This window comes from Danio rerio, chromosome 16, assembly GCF_049306965.1.
Source record: "Danio rerio strain Tuebingen ecotype United States chromosome 16, GRCz12tu, whole genome shotgun sequence".
Lineage (NCBI taxonomy): Eukaryota > Metazoa > Chordata > Actinopteri > Cypriniformes > Danionidae > Danio > Danio rerio.
The window spans coordinates 32,341,381-32,361,459 of NC_133191.1; the positions used below are offsets into that span (position 1 = coordinate 32,341,381).

The window sequence follows — 20,079 nt, forward strand, 5'->3', positions numbered from 1 at the left end:
GACATGGCAGAAAACATTTTCACGATCTGCAAAGGTCTTACAGACCAATGTAAGACGACGTGCTACGTTTGGATTTAGGGGAACAAAAGATGACATTTCAGTTGCTAAACACGTATAGGATTCTCAACCTTCCAGCATCCCAATTCCAACTTCACAAGGGAAGCCATATAACAACCCAAAGAAAGGTTTTTCTACATAATTGTACTCACTCTCATTTATACAGTAAATAAAAAAAATACCAACGATGCAAATTTTAACAGTGAAAACAATAAAGTGTTTTCTTGTATGAATAGATCATAAAAGAAAAAAAAAATTAGAGAGTGCAAAAATGTAAAATAATTTTCAAAGTTTTGCTCAGACTTGTGTGGCAAGATTCTATACTTGTTAAAATGTTTTTGTGGAATAAATTGTGGTCTTAAAAATCTTTTATTTTAAAGTCCGCACACACACACCTTTGTACAGCGGTCTCGGTGGGGACATACAGACATTTAGTGTTTTTAAACGTAGGCTATCTAACATCTTTTATAACCGCTAAATATAACCCTCACATAAGCATTGATTTTACATTTTCGAATAAACATTATTTAGTGCTTTTATTAATTTGTTTCCCTTGTGGACACTGCTGGCTGATCCACAATATGTAAAAAAGACAAAGCCCACACACACACACACACACACTGTCCTTGAATTACATGTGTGAACTTGACATGTTAACATCCATCCATCCCCTTTACTCTGGTGCAATATTGCATGAAACGATTATGTAACATGTTTGTATAAACAGCAGAAATGTACAGTGTAATGATGTACTCACGTGACAAGAATCAGCAAAGCCAAATAACCTATTGTATAAGGATGAATTGATGGATGGGTAATAAATAAAATGTAATTTGGATGAAATATAAATGTGGATTATAAACACGATGTAAATGTTAAACATATTTAAATGGTTTCTGATGGAGTAGCAATAATAAAATATTATGTTTTTTAATCATTTTATTATTTACTCTGTAATCTTATTAAAATAAACACCTGTTTCACAATATCAGTTCGCAAATCTTTATGCTAATGGAATCGACACTTCATTCATACACATCATAGCGAGATATTGTGCCAAGGTGCATTCCCCTGATACCCGAGCTCACGTTTTACATAAGAGGCGAAATGTGAAAAGACCAGAATAGATCATCCCATGAAATGCAATCCTTGTCATGAGTTTTACTGCTCATAATCGCCTTGAGAGCCTTAGCACACTTTCGTGGCCGAAAATCGTGGTGCTGATTTGGTCAAACTCCTCGTTAGAAACACGTGTTCTTATTAGGAATAAATCTCAACAGCCTGACTTCTGGAGCGCGCGCTGGAAGTCTATGAAAATCATACAAGCCACTGCGCCCTGGCAGAGTCTCATGCGCACACGTGGGCGCTTAATGCATCAAACACATCACAATAGCATTGTTTAATATGATTATACTTTTATTTTAAACCTTATTAAACGTATTAAATAGGCTATATGTTTATGCTGGCTGTAGGCTACTGTTTATGCTTTAAAATTAAACGTGGAGCTTTGAAACTTTCGCGCCTGAGTGCTTATATCCACAACTTTCTTAGGCCCAAAGTCTAAAAGTGAAAAACATAAAACACAACGCGCTTGTTTATTTCTAATTGATTAGGCCGGTGATTAAACGTGTTGGGGAATCCCTCGGGAAATGAATGAAATGTGTTAAAGCAATGGACTAGTAGAAACATGTTGTCGGTTGATAATTGATAATAACCCTGGGACGTGCCATCACTGAGCAGAGTCTGTCTGATTCTCACAGCATCCCTGGCGGACAAGAAGCTTTGGCGTATTATCTCTAACTCATTACTCCTCGACGGGTTGGCTTTCACGAAGGGTTCGAGGCCTGGGTGCCCCAGGTGCCCTGGTAACAGCGGCTTTCGCGTGCTACCAAGATCTGGAGAAAAGACAGCAAACGATGGAAATCGGTGGAATTTGAGACAGAGAATGCATAAAGAGCCTGGGCTTTTAGAAAAAAGGGACTGATGGAAAAACCAAGACCAGCGGCCTCTGACAGAGTTGTCTATTTGGCAGTCGCGCCTCCTATTGAACCGGTAATTTATTCAAAGGAGATTTTTATCCCCAGCGATCTGATTCTTATGATAATCAACCTACCGAGACCTCTTTCTGTCCCCTTGTCTGGGGTCTACTCTCGGTCCTGACGGTTAAAGCTGATTTGCACGGTTTCACCCTGCCGATTCAGTGGTCACATTCCTAGACACTTACGGAAAAAAGGCAAAGACAAAGGGTTGCTGGGAGCAAGTGCACTTGATTTAGACTGTGGGTTACTGTTAAAGGAGTCTCGAAGTCAAAGTGTTCTTGGTTCTCCTACAAGGGGCACTTATTCACTACTGCATCACAACAATCGAGGCCTTACGGATGATGCAGATATAGAATGATGCTTATGGAATGAATCTTTACGCAGCAAATGGTCAGACTAAATTGCACCAAGCCGCATTAATTGATTTGTGCCAACAAAATGTTTTATGGCATTAATGGTTCCACGAAGAACCTTTAACATGGACTTCAAAATCAAGATTCTTTGTTGGCATTGAGGATTGATGAAAACCCGTGAAACAAAAATCCCCGATCTCTCGTAGGTTATAGTGAAGAGGATTATTTAGGTTATTAAACTGTTGTTCACATTATCAATCACATGACTCTACAAAGACCATAGAAATAAATGCTCTTTTGGATGTTATAAGGCATCACTGGGGAAAATGGAATCACTATTTCGAGTGAAAACTTTCCAATCTACAAAACATTACTGATGATGAAAAAAGGTTCTCACGGTTATTAAAGTCTTTTTCCAACTAAGAAAATTGGCCTTTTTAAGAAAGGTTTTTTGGAAGCCCAAAATAGCATTACCCATTTGGAACCTTTATTTTTACGTCTAGCCTAAGAAAACCTATTATAGAAAGCACTTACGAGCGTAATTGTTAACAAAAGAGCGCAAATTAAAATGCTTCTCAGTATATTTAAGCAGCATTGCATTGCTAATTCGAGAGGGTGGGGACAAATTGTAACCGCAACGTGTCATAAGGGGAGGGCTTAAAATATGCTATATGTTTTTTGGCTTGCAGGATGAGGCCCACAAGCGTTTAATACGCGGAATGATAAGAGGGGGGACAACGAGCAGCTCATTTCACTCTCCGTAGGGGAGGAGAGGAGCATCTCAATGGGAAATATGGGTGAAAAGACTGCGTGCAGCCCGATACGGAGAAGCTGAATGGATGGGGCCACTGCAACGTCACGCGGAGCCGCAGCCATGAAGCGGAGGACCAAAGCGCAAGACAACATTCTGGAGTGCACGCAGCTCGCACGCGCATATTTATCATTGCGATCGGTCCTGAATACCATCGATGCTCGAGGATAGGAGTGAGTATAAGCCAGAGTTTACGTTTGCATAGTAGACTGCTTCAGTGGACGATTTTTTAATGGTGTTTTTGCAAGGGTGAAGCGCGAATTGATAACTCCCAGAACAGGTTGCGCGTGTAGCGGTCGTTAAGGTTTGGCGCTCGAGACGCGCTAATGTTATAGGAGTGATCAGGGCGCGTGCATCCTTTTTGGACGCAAATATATGGAAATAGTCAATCATATCATATCTGTCGGCATTTTATTTTTCATTGAGTGAATGGGTTAAGCGTTAGGAAACCGTTATGCAGAAAACACTCAACTCATGTCTGAAAATGGAGCTTCTACTCTAATTTGTAAATTAATGGTGTAAAGCCAGTGCTTTGATGGGACTTTAATATGCCAATTTCTGTGCTTTCTGAACAAAATCGTAAAATAAAATTATATGTAAAAAAAATTAATAATAGAAAATGTCAGCAGTCTTTTAGTTTTATTTAAATGCTTTCACTGAGAATATGTATAGTTTTATTATAAACAGGTTTGTGTTTGTTGATTAGTTTTGATTGAATCTATTTTTTAATCATTAAACCACATGATAAAGCAAGAATAACAACACAATTTGGGGTTATATACACCATCTGACTGTAATTGAAATAATAAAAAGTATTATTGAAAAAAAATACTAAACAGCCTATATGTGTTTCTGTAACGAAGGCACAATGACTGTAAAATTGTGTTGTAGGGTGTTTATGAAAAGGAGGCCTTGCGCATGACGTGTCTAATCCTGATGGTCAGCGTTCAGATTTATCACAAGGCCGAATATCTGCTCTCCACGTGCCTCTTTCACGCGCGTTTTGATCTGTCGGGTGTATCATATAGATACTGATGAATGTTTTACAAAATTGAATTTATAATGGATGATAAAATTTTACACCGACATAGCCTATATGCAAGTATGCCTAGACACCCCACAATATTAATAGCCTAAATATTAACAATCATATCGAAGAATGACCGACATTACAAATGCTTCTGTAAATTCAATATATGTATTGACTACGTGTCAAGTCTTTCTTGCATTTAATCAGTATGCTTATTGTGACAGAATCACAAGCTATCAGGAGTCTGAATTATTGTGGAGAACATTGGTGAGGCATAAAAAAAGTTACTGTTAGATTACAGCCAATCTGGCTCGTTTAAAAATCACCATAGCGGACGTTAAGGTGTGGTCTGTCTCTGTTAAGAAACATCTTAATCTCACCCAGTAGCACTGAAATAAAGTGTATTTATTAAGTCGACAACCGGGCATAGCTATTTTTTTCTCACATTTTGCTTTTTTCCTCCTACGTGGGACGCGCTTTAGAGAGGGAGGGATATTTTACTCGAGAGGCAGGTAGTTAAAAGTATAATATTCTATTTTTAAATAGTTTACAGTGATCACATTGTATACATATTGTACACATCGAGACTATAGCGAAAATGTGTGAAATTAAAAGACAATACATAGGCCTAGGTGGATAGTTGGACTAAAAGAATTCTGCAACAAAAAATTTAAAAACAGATTTTTAGATGATAAATTATGTAAACAGCTTTAGGATATTTATAGTACTTAATTTTAATAGTAGATCTGAAAAAAAAAACTAAATACACAATAAAATACAACAATCAGTTAATTGACAAAACAAAATCAGTTCGTATGATTTAAAATTATTCCCCTTTTAATTTTTGGACAAGTGTACAAACTTTCTAAAGTTTCATTAAAACGTTTTAGCTTGTATGCCCTATTTTAAATCAACACGAACAGCCTTTTTAATTTAGTTTCTTATTTAAATCTAGGTTATATCGGGTTTAACTTTTTTTGTTAGTTCATATTAGTCTAAATTGCTAAAATTCTTGCCCTTTCACTGGGACAAAATATAAAAACACACATTTGCATTAAGCATATCTAATAATGCAAACGAACAGAAAGAAACAAATAAGGAAATGATGTAAAATGCAGAATATCACATCTGCAATTGTTTCCATTACATATAACTCTCATTAGCAACAACGAAACGCGAACCAGTTGAATTATGCTAACCATGATTTCATGAAAACCTTTGCGTTACAGATTTTATCCTGATTTATTTCAGGTTAAAATATATCAGAAATACTGTAGATTGGCCATATATGTTGCAACGGTGTGATTCGAATCATTAAGATTAAACAGAGCACAAAATAAATATTTTTATAGCCTGTAATCGCTTCAGTCACACGACTGCAGCAAATCACGAGTGCATATCTGCGGTGTTAGGTGGCTAGATTTAAAGATCAGTTTGTAACTAAATCCCTCCAGTTTAATCGACTAGTTAATTAGTGAGACTTTTAACAAATTCCTGGCATCAATTAATATTTTTTGCAGTGCAATGTGAAATGTGACAAGCAGAAATATGCGAAATGTGCCGTGCATACAAGTATTGTGATAATCTACACATCATATAGCAACAACCAATTATGGTTATTATTGTTGCTTTTAATACTAGATGTGAGGTAATCACATTTGTGTCATTATAATAATTTTAATTATTAATTAAATGTGCCATAATATTTGTCAATCATTATTTTTCATTTTAAAAGGATACATGCCTACCTGTGTATCATACAAGAATGTTTGTGTGTGCTAACTGTTCATTTACAGGGAAGCTTCAAGCTTTCTAATTTACAGTCAGAAAGGCTAGTTGGCTGAGGACATTTTGTCCTGTTAACAATGTGCTGGTGCTGTTAGTAAAATAATTAGATGATGAGCTGTGTGTAGAGTAAATAAAAGTGTTTGAACTCGCCCCTGTGTCGCCATTTTCACTAGGCTTGAAAGGCTGTAATAAGTAATGAATCTCTCTCTCTCACTATCTCTCTCTCTCTCTCTCCTCTTTGATTGCAACACCTCTGAGAGAGTATGGGGAGGGGCTCCTCTCACACAAAAGCTTTTAATTGGACCAGCTCCTCTTTTATTTGCATAAAATCAGATTGACAGAGTTGTGAGAAAGAAAGTGAGTGAGGCTGAGAGAGAGAAAGACCTCATGATTCTAGCACTTTGCTGTGAAAGACAAGCTTTTGAAACACAAACAACAACTTGAGGGTAAATCTGCGGAAAACTAAAGCAACCAGTGTTACTATTAATTTTCCTTTTTTTCCATCAGCACAGTCAGGGTCTTTTCCCCCCTATTTAAAAATAAATCCCAGCCTTTGCGGGATGCGTTTGAAGCCATCTCTCACCCAGGGAGAATGATCAGCCTGCAATGTTAAGACAGAGACAACAAGAAAGTGAATGGACTCTTTGCATCTCTATAAACCAGTTCAGGCTGGTTAAACAGACTGGTGAAGTCATAGCCAAGTTTAAGCTACCCAATCAAGAGATGCAGGAGAAATAAACAGTTTTGAAAGCAGTGCAGTCTCAGCACTGTGATCATTTACAGATAACCTACATCAGTTTTAATTAACGCTAGAGTTGATCTAAATACAGTTGACTTTCTAATTACAACCCTAACCAAAAAAACTGTTCTCTTTTCAGGTTGCAGTTCAGCCCTGGTTGGATGGAAATGGATGGGTGGCCGGAGGGGTTGGCTGTTATCTTTGGTTATCTAGCTGTATGAGTGTTATTCATTCTTCATAAAGCTAGATAACCGAAAGTAACAAGAATCCCATTACACACCTGAAAGGCATCACCCCACCTTGAGATCTGTACTCCTCCCCTCTCCTCTTCTCCTCTTTTCCCTCCCAAGTCTCCCTCTCTCTCAGTTTCAATCTCTGCATCATTTTATTGTGAGAGCAAGCCACAAAATGGCCTCCATCAGTGCTGATATGGAAGGTAAGCAGCATTTTTTAGTTCTTAATTCGAGAAATAAGCTGTGATTATCTCCTCCTGCTTCTCATATAAAGTATAATGCAACATCATCTTTCCTCATATACCCAGTCTCTCTCATTGCTCTTTTTATGCAGGTAAAAATAGTACTTTAGTGTACATAATGCTATTGTAAAAGGTGCGTTAGAAATTTCAAGGAGAACTAAAATACAAATCATCTACATGTTCAGCTTATATAAGTGCACCCCTCCTCACAAATCTATCTTTTAAATTCATATTTTTAAAAGGGAGCTATACAATATTATATTTGCGCAAATACATTAGAGTAGTCAGCACTGAAACAAAATCCGGAGCTTATGTAACAAAATACCTTAAGATAACGGTCCAAAAACTAGCACACCCAAATTTATGTTATAGAAAAATATTAAATACTTATTTTAAAAAGAGGAAAAATAAAAAAAAGCTATATATATATATATATATATATATATATATATATATATATAAAGGAACAATTTAGTTGAAATTTTGTAGGTTGCAATTTTACTTGCAATATTTTACTTGAATTTAATTGTATTATGGTTAAATTTTTTAATATGTTTAGTGACTTAAATTATTGTCTAAATAAATTTATTTGTTTGATAAATCTGTTTTTGTAATGCACCAAAATACATTGACTATATTCACTTTCAAAATGGGGTGTACTCTATTATGCTGAGCACTCTCTCTCTCTCACACATACATACATACATACATACATACATACATACATACATACATACATACTGTACATACATACATACTTATTTATTTATATTCATTTATTTATTCATTTATGTATTTATTTTGCTTTCTTTGAGGAAGCCTGTTATGGAGTTTGTTCATATTTATGATACATGCGAGCGTTAAAATTAAATCAGACAAATCATAAGACTAGTTTTTTGGAGTAAATTGCATTACTCAGAGACTAGATCTGTCATAAATTAAACAAATAAATGAGATTTTTGATTCATAGCGGCACAGAATACATGAAAAATTAAGAGGAACAAGAAAAGCAACATTTACGTCAGTAGGCAATGGCTTTCATTACAAATAATGCAGACAACAGAAGAAATGCTGAGCAATGATTAGTAGTATCCCACTGATTATATGTAGGTTCTTATGTAGATTAAAATATGATACAGGTAGGCATGGGCAAGTACAAGATTCTGATTTTAAATGTTTGAGAAACATTTAAAATATTTTAGAACAGTAAACACCCTGGCAACCACAGAGGGTCAACATAATAATGTCAGAATGCTGTTGTACCCCAAGATCGAGGGGATGTTGCATTTTGTTTGTAAATGAAAATCAGGTTGACATCAGAACCCAACTTCAGGCTGACGTCAGTGTCCACAGTCCAACCTAAAATCAACCAAATATCAACATCTAATGATGTTACAGCTTGAAGTTGTGTGGACGTTACGACTATGATGTCTATCAGTAGTTGGATTTTGGTTACCATACCTGAAGAATAAATGTCAGTATTTGACGTCAATATGATGTTGGTTTAAAAAGTTGGCTCGACATTGGATTTTGGTTACTTTCCAACACAACCTAAAATAAACCAAATATCAATGTCATTTGAAGTCAATATTGGATGTCAAATTAATGTTATCCTTAGACGCTGATTAAACATTGAATTTTGGTCACATGACGTCACAACCTACACCTAACCTAATATTAATGTCTTATGATGTTGTGTACCTGGGGTGTCAGGCTAAATAATTCAAATAAATCACTGAATCTGCTGGCCTCATTTGTTTCAAAAGCACAGATTTCTGTACAATTTAATATTGAATTTTTGGAGATCTTTTCTGCAGGAGATACTGTTGTCCTAAAAAACAAAACATGTAAAAAAAAAAAATCGTACTCATACCTGAGGAATGATATAGCAGAAAATGTTGGCAGTTTTAAAACCTTGACGTTATCGTCCCATGTCTAGATACAGGATGTTTATTTTTATACAAAATCTATGGTTTATATGGAGTGCGATGGCATTTCGGTCAAACATGATCACGTTTAATCCGTAAGCTGCTAGTCTGAGAGCAGCAGGCCAAGGCTTAACGCAAGGTCCACATGACAATCACCCACGGGTGCCTATACTAAAACCCAGTTCAGTGAAGTATTAGTCTTCAAGCTCATTCACTGGTTACTTTTGTCATTCACTCGTTACCCCATTGTCTTTTTCAACACCTACCCGGTGCTTGATTCAACTCATGCATTTGAATAATTAATGGGCTAAAGTGTTCCCACGCAAATCTGGCTCCTATTCTAAGCTGCGAATGCATTCGGACCTTGGAGCCAACGCTGAGAAACAAACATCGATTGTCTGGACTCGAATTTGTTAAGTTTGTGCTGAGAGGTTCTTGATTGGATGTGACAGTTGGCTGTGGTGTAAATGGGGCTGGGATGGTGCCAGCTTTGGGATGGATGCTTTCTAAGTGTCAAAGCTTGTTGGGAAGGTCCTGAATGCAGGTCTGTGGATTCAGCAGATGAATCTGAAGAGTTTTTAATTGTTAAAAAAAAACTTAAAAAGCAGGGCAATACTAGAATTCCCATTCACTCTAAAGATTGTGATTGCTACCACCAGCAGCTTTCCCTAAAAAGTAATTTTAATTGGACCTTGTTTGGAGATATCGAATTACTGTTCGAGCAATGCTGTTTAGTAACAGTTGCACTTCAGATGTAGTGATGTACACTAAATGACAGGAAATCTGTGTGGAGAGCTGCTGTCATTCAGCTTGTGTTGCTGCTGAAGCCACAGACACACAGTGCTGCTGCATTGCAGGTGCAGGGATTAAACTATTCGTCTCTGAAAGCAAAAGACAAATAGAGTCTAAACGTTGTCAGTGAGAGCAGATGAATTAGTTTGAGCCAGACTGATTAAGTCGGTACTTCATGTGCTTTACAACTGCACAATTGGTTCCCTTAGGTTTGACTAGATCATGCCCTGCACATGGTTTTAGACTACTTTCTACAAATTGCAGTGCACTAAAACCCTGTTATTTGTGTACAGTGATAAAGTTCCTTAAACACATTGAGAATCAATGTCTTCCAACCTGATTGTTTGCTATTTTAGCAATAATCTGTGCAACAAACTTAAAAACTTAGCTGGCCTTGATAGTACAAGCATTTTAAGCATTAAACTTAACCTGTGTGTAGCAGATCAACACAGTCCTTTCTCCTCTCATTGAGGCTGTCCCTTTTGCTGTAGTTACTTAATTTAGACTTATTTTTTCATATATATGCACACAAAAAAAGATCTAAGAGCACTGACCTTCAATTTTAAGTGAATATCAACAATATGCTTCTTGAATGGTTAGCAATGACTGATTAGCATAAAGGCAGCAGGTAGCATTCAGGTTTGACACGTCAAGGCCTGTGAGGAAGAATGAATGCCACTGCTGCTGGCTTTTAATCAAACTCCGAATGGTCTCTTCTCAGTTTTTCTTTAGAGCACGGAACAGAGGAACAGGAAGGAAAAGCGCGAATGGTGTATTTTTTGCACTTTGCGTTTCGGACTTCAAGTGTCAACTAGAAAAACAGGCATTATGCCCTTATCTTTACCACCCTCCTCCCCTCTCCCATCAACTGTACTGTCAATAGAGCCAGTCCACTTGTCACAGAGACAATGGATTCCTTTACCAACCTTTTGACAGCATCCCAGTCACATCAGCCAGGCTGCTTTTGGTGAGCGGCGCTCTGATTCCTGCCCCCGGCAATGCTTCTCTTTCTTTGGACGGAACTCACCAACCGAGCCCCAAAATGGCTGCACTGTTGGAGAGGAAACTGAGGAATAGACGCCGTTTTCTCTGACCCCCCTCCCGCCCTGACGTCGCCCCAAAGAACTGTGAATTCCCTTTAGGCTGTTAGTGAAGTCAATGGGCCCACACACACAAAGGGGATTAAACACTCAGCAGTAACAGGTGTAGCCAAACGCTGTCCTGACTACATGAAAGGCCGATTCATCACACGCGCTGTACGGCGACAAGAAGACCACACCGTTCACGTTTAGACATTTAAATTTAGTCTAAAGGAATGAATGGGCAATTGAATAATGTCATCATGTTTAGGCTGTGTCTGAAAAATAGCTGACTGCGAACATGACAATAACATTGGGTGTTATTTCGATTTTTTTTTAAGCTGGTGACTGGAAAAGCAGGTGGAGAAAACAAATTTCCAGATGATGAAAAGTCATAAATCTTTTTGAATGTTCAATTTTAATGGGCTATTCTGTTGAGGCCTGGGCATGGCGAATTAGTACTTGCTCTGTTGAAGTGACATTGCCCCCCACCGAAGCATCATTTGGATGGCTTTTCACATGCTGTCCACTCTCTGCCACATTGTCCTGCGCTCTCTTCAACACACCTACATGTCCACTGAAAGCACACAGTCCTATTGTTACCTCAGCTGTTAATGTCAGAGGCCTGACAATGGCTCCTATTTGCAGTATTTGCATAAGGCACTTTTCCAGCAAGCGTCTGGAGTGGTCTTGAGAGAGGGTCCACTTTATCCAGCCACAGCAAAAAAAATTTCAAGTGCCAATTAGAGAAGGTTTGCTGCCTTTCAGCAGAACCCCACCCCTCCAATCCTACTCTTTATTTACCCCTAAGCCAGCTCTCTCACACTCCAGCATGGCCAATGGCACCCTAAAAAACAAAAACCACCTCTACCTTCAGTTACCAATGAAGGAATCTTCCCTAAAACTAGCTTGTCACACATTTCCCATATGCAAGGCTTAAAAGCTGCCTCTACCAAGATTTCTACTGATGTCCATCCATTAAATGTGAAAAATATCAAATATAAGAGTGTACCTTTTTGAGAAGAAACACCACCAGTGACAGTGTTTGCACCTTTATATCTGGTAGTGTGGGATCGTCCACAAGACATCCAAGATCCTTGGGTTTTTAAGATGATTTTGAAGGATTCATAGTTTAAAAATTACAAATTACTTTAACATGGATGTTTAAGTAGAAGCTCATGTTTCATCCCTCACTGTTTCAGTGTTGTCTAAAACATTCCTTTTGTGTTAATATGTCTTCCATCTTGTTGTTTATTATATTTTCATAGCCCCTCTTCAGCAGGGGGTAAACATGCATACTTGTAGAGCAACTTTTACCATTTAATTTAGCACTATGACACGGATCAGTAGCCTTCGATGTTTGGAAAACTGCTTTTTTAATACTTAAATAAGATTTGTGTTTTGTGTGCACACTAAAACACCATGAAGAAAGAGCGTGTTACAATCCTAAAAGGGCATTTTTGTGCTCTCTGGGACACCGTTGTTCCTCTACTGGCGTTTAGTTCTGTTAGCCGCCTCCTGCCACCCAAAGGATTTATCCTTCACTCTCTGTCTCTTTCATTCAATATCTCTGTGTAGATTTTTTCCCAGCCTTGATTCTCAGATGGTTGGGTCTGATTTGCATGCATTTGCATAATGAAAGTCATTTGCATGCTCAGGGCAGACTTTACCATGAGAACAGACATGAAAAGGTGTGCGTGTGTGTGCGCGCGCATGCCCAATCCTGCTTATGCTCTCACATGCTGATGCATTTATGCCCTTCGTCTTCCTCCTTCATCTTTCTGTTTTCACTCTTGTAGAGACCAACCACCTTTGATGCCAAGGAAAGGAATGGGCGAAGAAGCATGGCAGGTCATAATGTGGTTGTTGTCCTACTGGCATTGCTGCTCCCCTCCCCTTCATCGCTCGCCTGCCCCCTTCCTCTCGTCACGAGATGCAGTTTGCACAAAGCCACCATCTTAGAGCATGCGGGCATTACATGGAAGTGAAAAATAAGCAGGTATGACCCACCATCACTCTCCTGCATCATCTAACACCCTCCTCTCTTTTACACACACGGTCCCCTCTGTCTCCCCCTGCTCGGAGGCACTGTTCATTACGGCAGATGTGTTTGTTAATTGTGAATATCACACGTCCTGGTTTTGATAGGCGCTGAAGGGGGCGGGGAGATATTTTGTAGTCGTTTGCATTAAATCATTCCCAGGCACAATGGCGGAGGCAGAGCTGCATCTGCGGGCATCAACACTGAATAGCTCGCCATCAGGGATTCTGCTGCCCCGTCGCTGTACCATGCCAGCCACAGAGATGGCGTGCCGCCATTATTGAGAAGAACAGCAAGACTTCTTTCCAGCTTTCATCCACAGTCGACATATTAGCTTTCCCATGACAGAGAGTTTGAATGAGCAAAATGGACTCTTGCATAACTATAGAAACCATACGCTTGGATTATTCTGCATATTTTTTTTAATCAAACAATTTTGAGTAGTAGGGAGCATTATAGAGAGGACGGACTCTTTTGTACGTCTTGGTTTCTAAGAGTCGTTAGCCAGACAAGTTCTGTATTGTTCTCTGTGGCCAGTGTGCTGCGGCACACTGTTATTAAGGCCAGGAAGCTATAAGTTTAAAAACCGCTTAACCAAAACACCAATTAGAGTCGGCTGTGCCTGATAAAGTGAGTTAGCAAAGTAAACAATACGGGCCATTGTCCTTCATTCACTCAGAGGGCTGCTTTTGTTCAGGTCCCATCACTGAAATTCCAGACAATACTATAAGCCAGTTGAGGGCTAGGGTGTTAACAGTGATGCTCAGAACTTAGAAAGTAAATAAAAGGTACTGTGCTATATTAATACCATGTTTACTATGGTATTGGAATGGTATTACATGGCAATTTTACTGTACTCTGGTACACTGTGTGTCAAGACATTAAGTATATCTGCAGCTTTATTTGGTAAGACTGTTTTGGAAAGTAATAGGCTGCATTTATTCTGTTCAAAGTTGAAAAAAAGTTGTGCAGTTTGTGAAAACTAGACAGATTTTTGGGTCTTTTTTATGAAAAGAAAGTTTATTTTGTCTTATATACATCTTCATTCTTGCCAGTTTTAATCGATTCAATGCATTCTTGCTGAATACGAGTGCCAATTTCTTTAACACTGACCCCAAACCTTCAAATGCTATCGTATAACCAGGTAGCAGCAAATGTTAATGTGAGCAGAACAGCTCCACAAAACAATTTACCACAAACTGAAACCAAAACTTTCCACTTTTATCTCAACTACAATGTCATTTCTACTTTCTAAATTCTGAAACAAGAATTCGGTTGTTCACAAGAGATAAAACTCTTTGTGCAGGTAAAAGAGAATTACAGGATTGCAGTTGTACTGGGTCCACAATCACGTCATTGTTTTCAGTAATCTAAGTGTGCCACAGTAAACAGGTGGCAAACTGGGGGAAGAGCGGCTGAGAGGGACGGCACAGTAAATTATGCACAGTAAAAACAAAGCCCAAAGCACATCAGATGAAAAAAGGAGTGAAGAATCTGTGGCAGCTTGTGTCTGGGAGCGTGCGAGGTGGCTGGGGCTTGGGCAAAGGGGCAGACACGCACACAGACACACAAGGCTCCCCTTTTCTGAGCAGCTGCTCTCGCCTCTCCACACAGGCACCAGCCTTGGGAACCACCACGACGAGGCTCCCCCAAAAAAATGGGCACCAGGGCCTCCCAAAGTCTGAGTCTGTCTGCCTTCCCCCTCCTCCTCTGTCTCTCCCTCCCCCTCTTAACGATGATGCTGTGTGCCTGGGAAGGATTCGGAGTTCATGGTCAGACTGCCTATTGAGCTGACAGGCTGACTGTTTGCTCAATTCAGTCTTCTATTCAACCGGGACAGGAGGAGGGAGACAGAGACACAGTAACACTCCAATGACTATTCATTTAGGGAAGACAACTGGAGGGAAATCATGAAAGAAAGAATGAAAGAAAGGCACGTTTGTTGCTGCATGATACCGGCGCCGACCATCATGCCCAAACTTCCACTCACACTTAAGGTGTGGCCACATTAGGCGTTTTTCACAGGCAGTTTTCTATTGTTGATGGTGTAGTGATGTATAAAGGGTGACTTTTGATTGACACTATGATTTTTGTGTGCCAAACTCAATCTGCACAAGGACTTTTTTGGCTTTTTGAATGAAATTCCCAATCTTGTGGATCCCTATTAAAATAACTGTGACATTTCGTAGAGCAGTGTAAATGTGAGCACACTGTTATTCAAAGTTTTAACCAAAAAAACAAAAGCATGGAGTCATTGCTGCCCCATAAATATGGATGAATGTTTGATCAGCTTAATCACCCGCACGCCTCATGTTGCTTGTCTAAGCCACGTGGAGTGACTAAACTCTAGAGTTCTCTGGGTTTAGGTTGTGTCACATGCCTCTTCTTTGCTTCAGTTCCATGTTGTACCAAGCACAGAAACACTGTCAACTCCGGCCTCAATCTCTTAACCTGGCACTCACTGTGGCCTGCATGAGACATGGTCGTCTGAGCAGTTTGTTTGCAAACTTGTTCACCCCAGAATTTAGGAAAAATACAGTAGCCACTATTTAAAGTCATTAAAAAGTAGTTTTTTTTTTAAGATTTCAAAATTGTCCAAAGACAAGAATGTTTTAAGAAATGTTTAAAAACAACTTTGATGAAAGGGGATGATCCACTTTAAATGTTGACTACAGTAGACTAAGAGTAAATGCAAAAGAAGATTTGGTTACAAAACAAATTTGGAAACGTCATAAATTGACACTTTTTTGGTTCCATAGAAACTTTAATCAAGCTTTTTGTGTGTGACTGACATTTTATTGATCTAAAGAACCCTTTTCCACTATAAAGCAGCTTTTGTTGAATATCTTGGAATATTTGTATGTGAAATGATCTGCATAGAACCACAGATTTCAATAAAAGAAAACTTTTTTTTATGAGTAAGGATTCATATGGGTTTGGAATCACATAAATAAATGATATCAATGTTCATTTTAACCCTTAAAAATCCAATAAGAACATTACGATGTACCAAAGAGCAACCAGTTCTCAGTAATAAAAAAGACCTAATTTGAATTTAAATAGTTTGTTTATTAAATGGTTAAATATTTTGGAAAAAAAACAAACAAACAAACAATCAAGCAATTTAACTAAACAGATTTCCTGTTCTTTTGTCTTTTCAGAGTCAAACGGGGTAACGTAAAATCCATTCAATGGAGGATCATTCATACAGACGATGGCGGATGGAATTAAACGGGTCTTTACTATGCATGCACCCCAACATCAGATAAAAAAGCACTTTATGTTCTATTTGGCTTCAATCTTGGCAGTTGTAAAGCAGATATAACAGCCGTTGTTGGCTGTTTGCTGTGAGCCAAGAGTGTGTGTGTGTGGTAAAAAAAAAAGTGTATTAGAATGCGTTTTAAAGTATTACTGTTAGTCTTTCTTTGTACAGGTCTGGGTTAAAGTATTTATCAAACTGTGTTTTAGTATATACATATTTATTTGTATTCTGTATATATATCTGAGTATTTTACAGTGAATAAAGGCCATTTAAAAGACATAAATGATTAGGTTTAGCCTTTTAAATGAATTTAATACACAGTTACCCTATCGTATCTAGTCTATCTTGGAACAATCCTTAGCATAATGCACTTTTATACCACAAACTGATTACTAACTGAAATCTAACATAAATCATTAGAAATAAGGCTCTGTAGATTCTGCGATGTATGAGTGTGAGACCCACGGCAGCCGTGAACGATACTGCACTCTGATTGGACAGCTCAGTGTGTTGTGCGTCACACACTTGTTGGACAGAGAGCTGTTGTCTTTAATTTCTATGCAATTGCGTTGGGCTTGCAATCTTTTTGAAAAGAATCAGAGCAGATCAGAGCAGCTATTTATGACAGGAGATGAAGATTTAACCGGATACGTTTGAATATTTTATTCCAACTAAAACTGACTTCAACAAACAAACAAACTGTGAAGATTTTAGTTTTTTTATTTTTGTTTCAACAATCAAAATGGAAACAATCTTAAAGGGTATTAAATGCTCTCTAAATGTCTCTCTGTATTTGTGCTACAATCAGTCTTAGCAGAAATTGAAGAATTATCGAATTTGCAAGTGTTTTAAATATATAGTACAATTAGAAGAGAATTTTGCAATCTGTTTTATAATATTTTTCTTAAAATAATTTACAGTCAAACTGCAATATTTTAAGAGAATTGTGCAAAATATTTTTAGAATTGTTTCATAAACATTTTAATGACCTCAGTATAACTGAGATATCTGAAGAGAATAGTGCAATCTATTTTAGAATAATCTTCAAATTCTTTTTTCAATTAAATCAGTAAAACTGAGATTTTTGAAGAGAATTTTAGAGTTAATGTGTGCAAACAAATTTAAAGTTATTGTGTGCAAACAATAATATAGTTACTTTCTTAATTTCAATCCCTTTAGTAAAACCGAGATATCTGACGAGAAATGTGCAATCTATTTTATTATATTTTCCCTTAAAGTAATTTTAAATTACATCAGTGAAATTTAGATAATCATTTTCACTTCCCTGCAAAGTTTGACAAATCAAGTAAATGTGAAGACAATGGACTGATAAATGGGGCCTTTTACTATGCAATTTAACTTTACTGATTTCCTAGAGAGTTGTTTTTAGCTAGTCATAGTCCTGTAATGATATAGATCTTTTTTTTAACATGTACTGCTGTAGTCTTATTCTTTTCCTTATTGTACGTTCTTTCATGCTGCAGTTGAACACAAATATGAGATATTTTGTTCACTGTGACTTATATTTGGTATTACCACATGTGCCTTTTAACAATGTCCTGTTATGGATATTAATAAAAGTTTACTTTGAAGACTTGGTGTTTTTGTGTGTTTTTGAGACCATCAAGGAAAACAACTCTGACTAATATTTGATTAAATATAAGCATCTTGAAGACAATGTTACATTTTGCAAGAAACTGGATCCAAATATCTCTGGATGTGGAAAAATAAAACCGATATGGTTTCATTTGGAAGATTGTTCATTTATAAAAGGTTATTCAACAACAAATGAGCCAGATCAAGTCTAGAATATTACAGTCCAACAACATTTCTTGGCTGCTAAGAGCAGCTTAAAATCTGCATGGCTGTGCGCCAAGAGACAAGGTGCATTAGTGTAGTGCAGTCTATAACGCTGCTGATTTGATACACGCTTTGGCGAAACCCTGAGACTGTGCTTGAATTTTAACCAGCCAATTAAACCACCAAAAATTAAACTTATTCACATTTTTGTATACACAAAGACAAGGTTAAACTGATATATTACAGCAGGGGCCTCATAGCAAACATTTTTGGTATTCTGAGCAAAATATTACATCATTTCAGTGAAAGGAATGATTATATTCAATAACATTACTTACAGAATTGAAGAGAGCAGCACGCCGCAAACGGTGGTATCTGTGCCCTTTGGGCTGCAAACAAAATAAAGAAAACAGAGATCGTTTTACACCCACCTACCAAAACATCTTACACAACACTGTCAATTTAATATAGTATCTTAAAGAGGGTATCTGTGAGGGATCATGAATAAGAATAAGTGTCCTTTGATGATTACTAACTCCATGCATCCCTCTCAGACTAAACAGTCATACTGTACACTAAACTATTTTACATTTAAAAGGTTTCTAATAGACATCTAAGCATGCGTTTAATGATCTAAAGTTAAAATTGAGCATTGGGATAGGTAGAAAGGTCATTTAAGGAGCTCTAAACATGACATAGTTGTTGGTGCCAGAAACTGCTGGCCACACACAACCATCTTCTACATATATCTGACTGAATATAATATGTGTATTTGGCATGCTGTCCAGGCAGAGGGTTCCAAGCTTGGAAAGACACCCTAACACATGTTATTTCCCTTGTCAGGATAGCGAGAGAAATAGGGTCCAAGCAAAGTGTCTACGTTCCCTGCTCTGTTTAAAGAAGTGAAGTTATTGTGGGGAAAGGATGCTGCAAGTCGAGAGAAATTGGAAGTAGGACATGATTGACTATTTATAGGAGTTTGGTCTTATGCAGATCAGATAATAGAATGATTGTCAATAATAAATTAGCCTTGTCAAATCAGTGTGAGCTGGTGCTCCCAAAATTAGCTTCTAAAACATCATTCTAAAACATCATAAAGACAATGGTCTGAAAAAGGAAAATCCAGTAGGCAGCAGTTCTTGACTTGCTGATGCCAGAGGTCAGTGGAGAATTATCAGACTCATTGGAGCTGAAAGAAAGACAACAGTCACTCCAATGACCACTTGTTAAAACTGATTTGTGCAGAAGAGCATCTCTGAACACACAACACAATAACACCTGAAGCAGATGTACTACACTACTCACTCCTGTCAGCAATGAAAACAGCTACCTGTATATACAGATCACTTACCAAAACCAAACAGTATAAGATTGGATAAAGATTACCTGATAAGCCTCAAATTAAAAAAAGCAATTTTTGCAAACCAACTGCCAAATCATTTGTACAGGGTCAACATAGTAGGACATTGTAGTGGTATATGCTGCATTCAATACTAACCAAATAAAGAAATGACTAGACTAGTGGTGTTGTGATGAATCCTTGACACCCAGTCATGCTGATGATTGTCCTCACATCTCCAGCTTAGCAATCAAACGTTAACAATTCTTGCCATTATCATCAGTAAATCAACACTGACATTACTTTAATGACAAACAAAAAACATATTAATAATTAAATTTGTACTCTTAAAACATGGATTGCTTCAACCCAAACTTGGCAAAAATATGAACAAGAACAAAACTTTTGGGATCAGTTTGCAGTTTTGCACTAAATTCAACTAAGGGCACTTTTTCCACCCAAATAGGGGTCTAAACAACCCAGAATATTTTCAGAGAGTACTTCAGATCTTAATATCGATAGCACAGAAAAAACTACAGAGTTATC

General features: G+C 37.7%; 1 long non-coding RNA gene and 1 other non-coding gene across 2 annotated transcripts; both read left to right on the forward strand.

The window, feature by feature from the left end:
* The first annotated feature begins 3,148 nt into the window (after window positions 1-3,148).
* LOC137487913 (uncharacterized) lies at window positions 3,149-17,986 on the forward strand. Its single transcript, XR_011006723.2, has 4 exons — window positions 3,149-3,433; window positions 6,957-7,253; window positions 12,891-13,090; window positions 16,294-17,986. It is a non-coding gene; the product is annotated as an uncharacterized lncRNA (long non-coding RNA).
* dre-mir-9-1 (microRNA 9-1) lies at window positions 7,002-7,088 on the forward strand. Its single transcript, NR_029995.1, has one exon. It is a non-coding gene; the product is annotated as a microRNA 9-1 (primary transcript).
* Window positions 17,987-20,079: the final 2,093 nt, after the last annotated feature.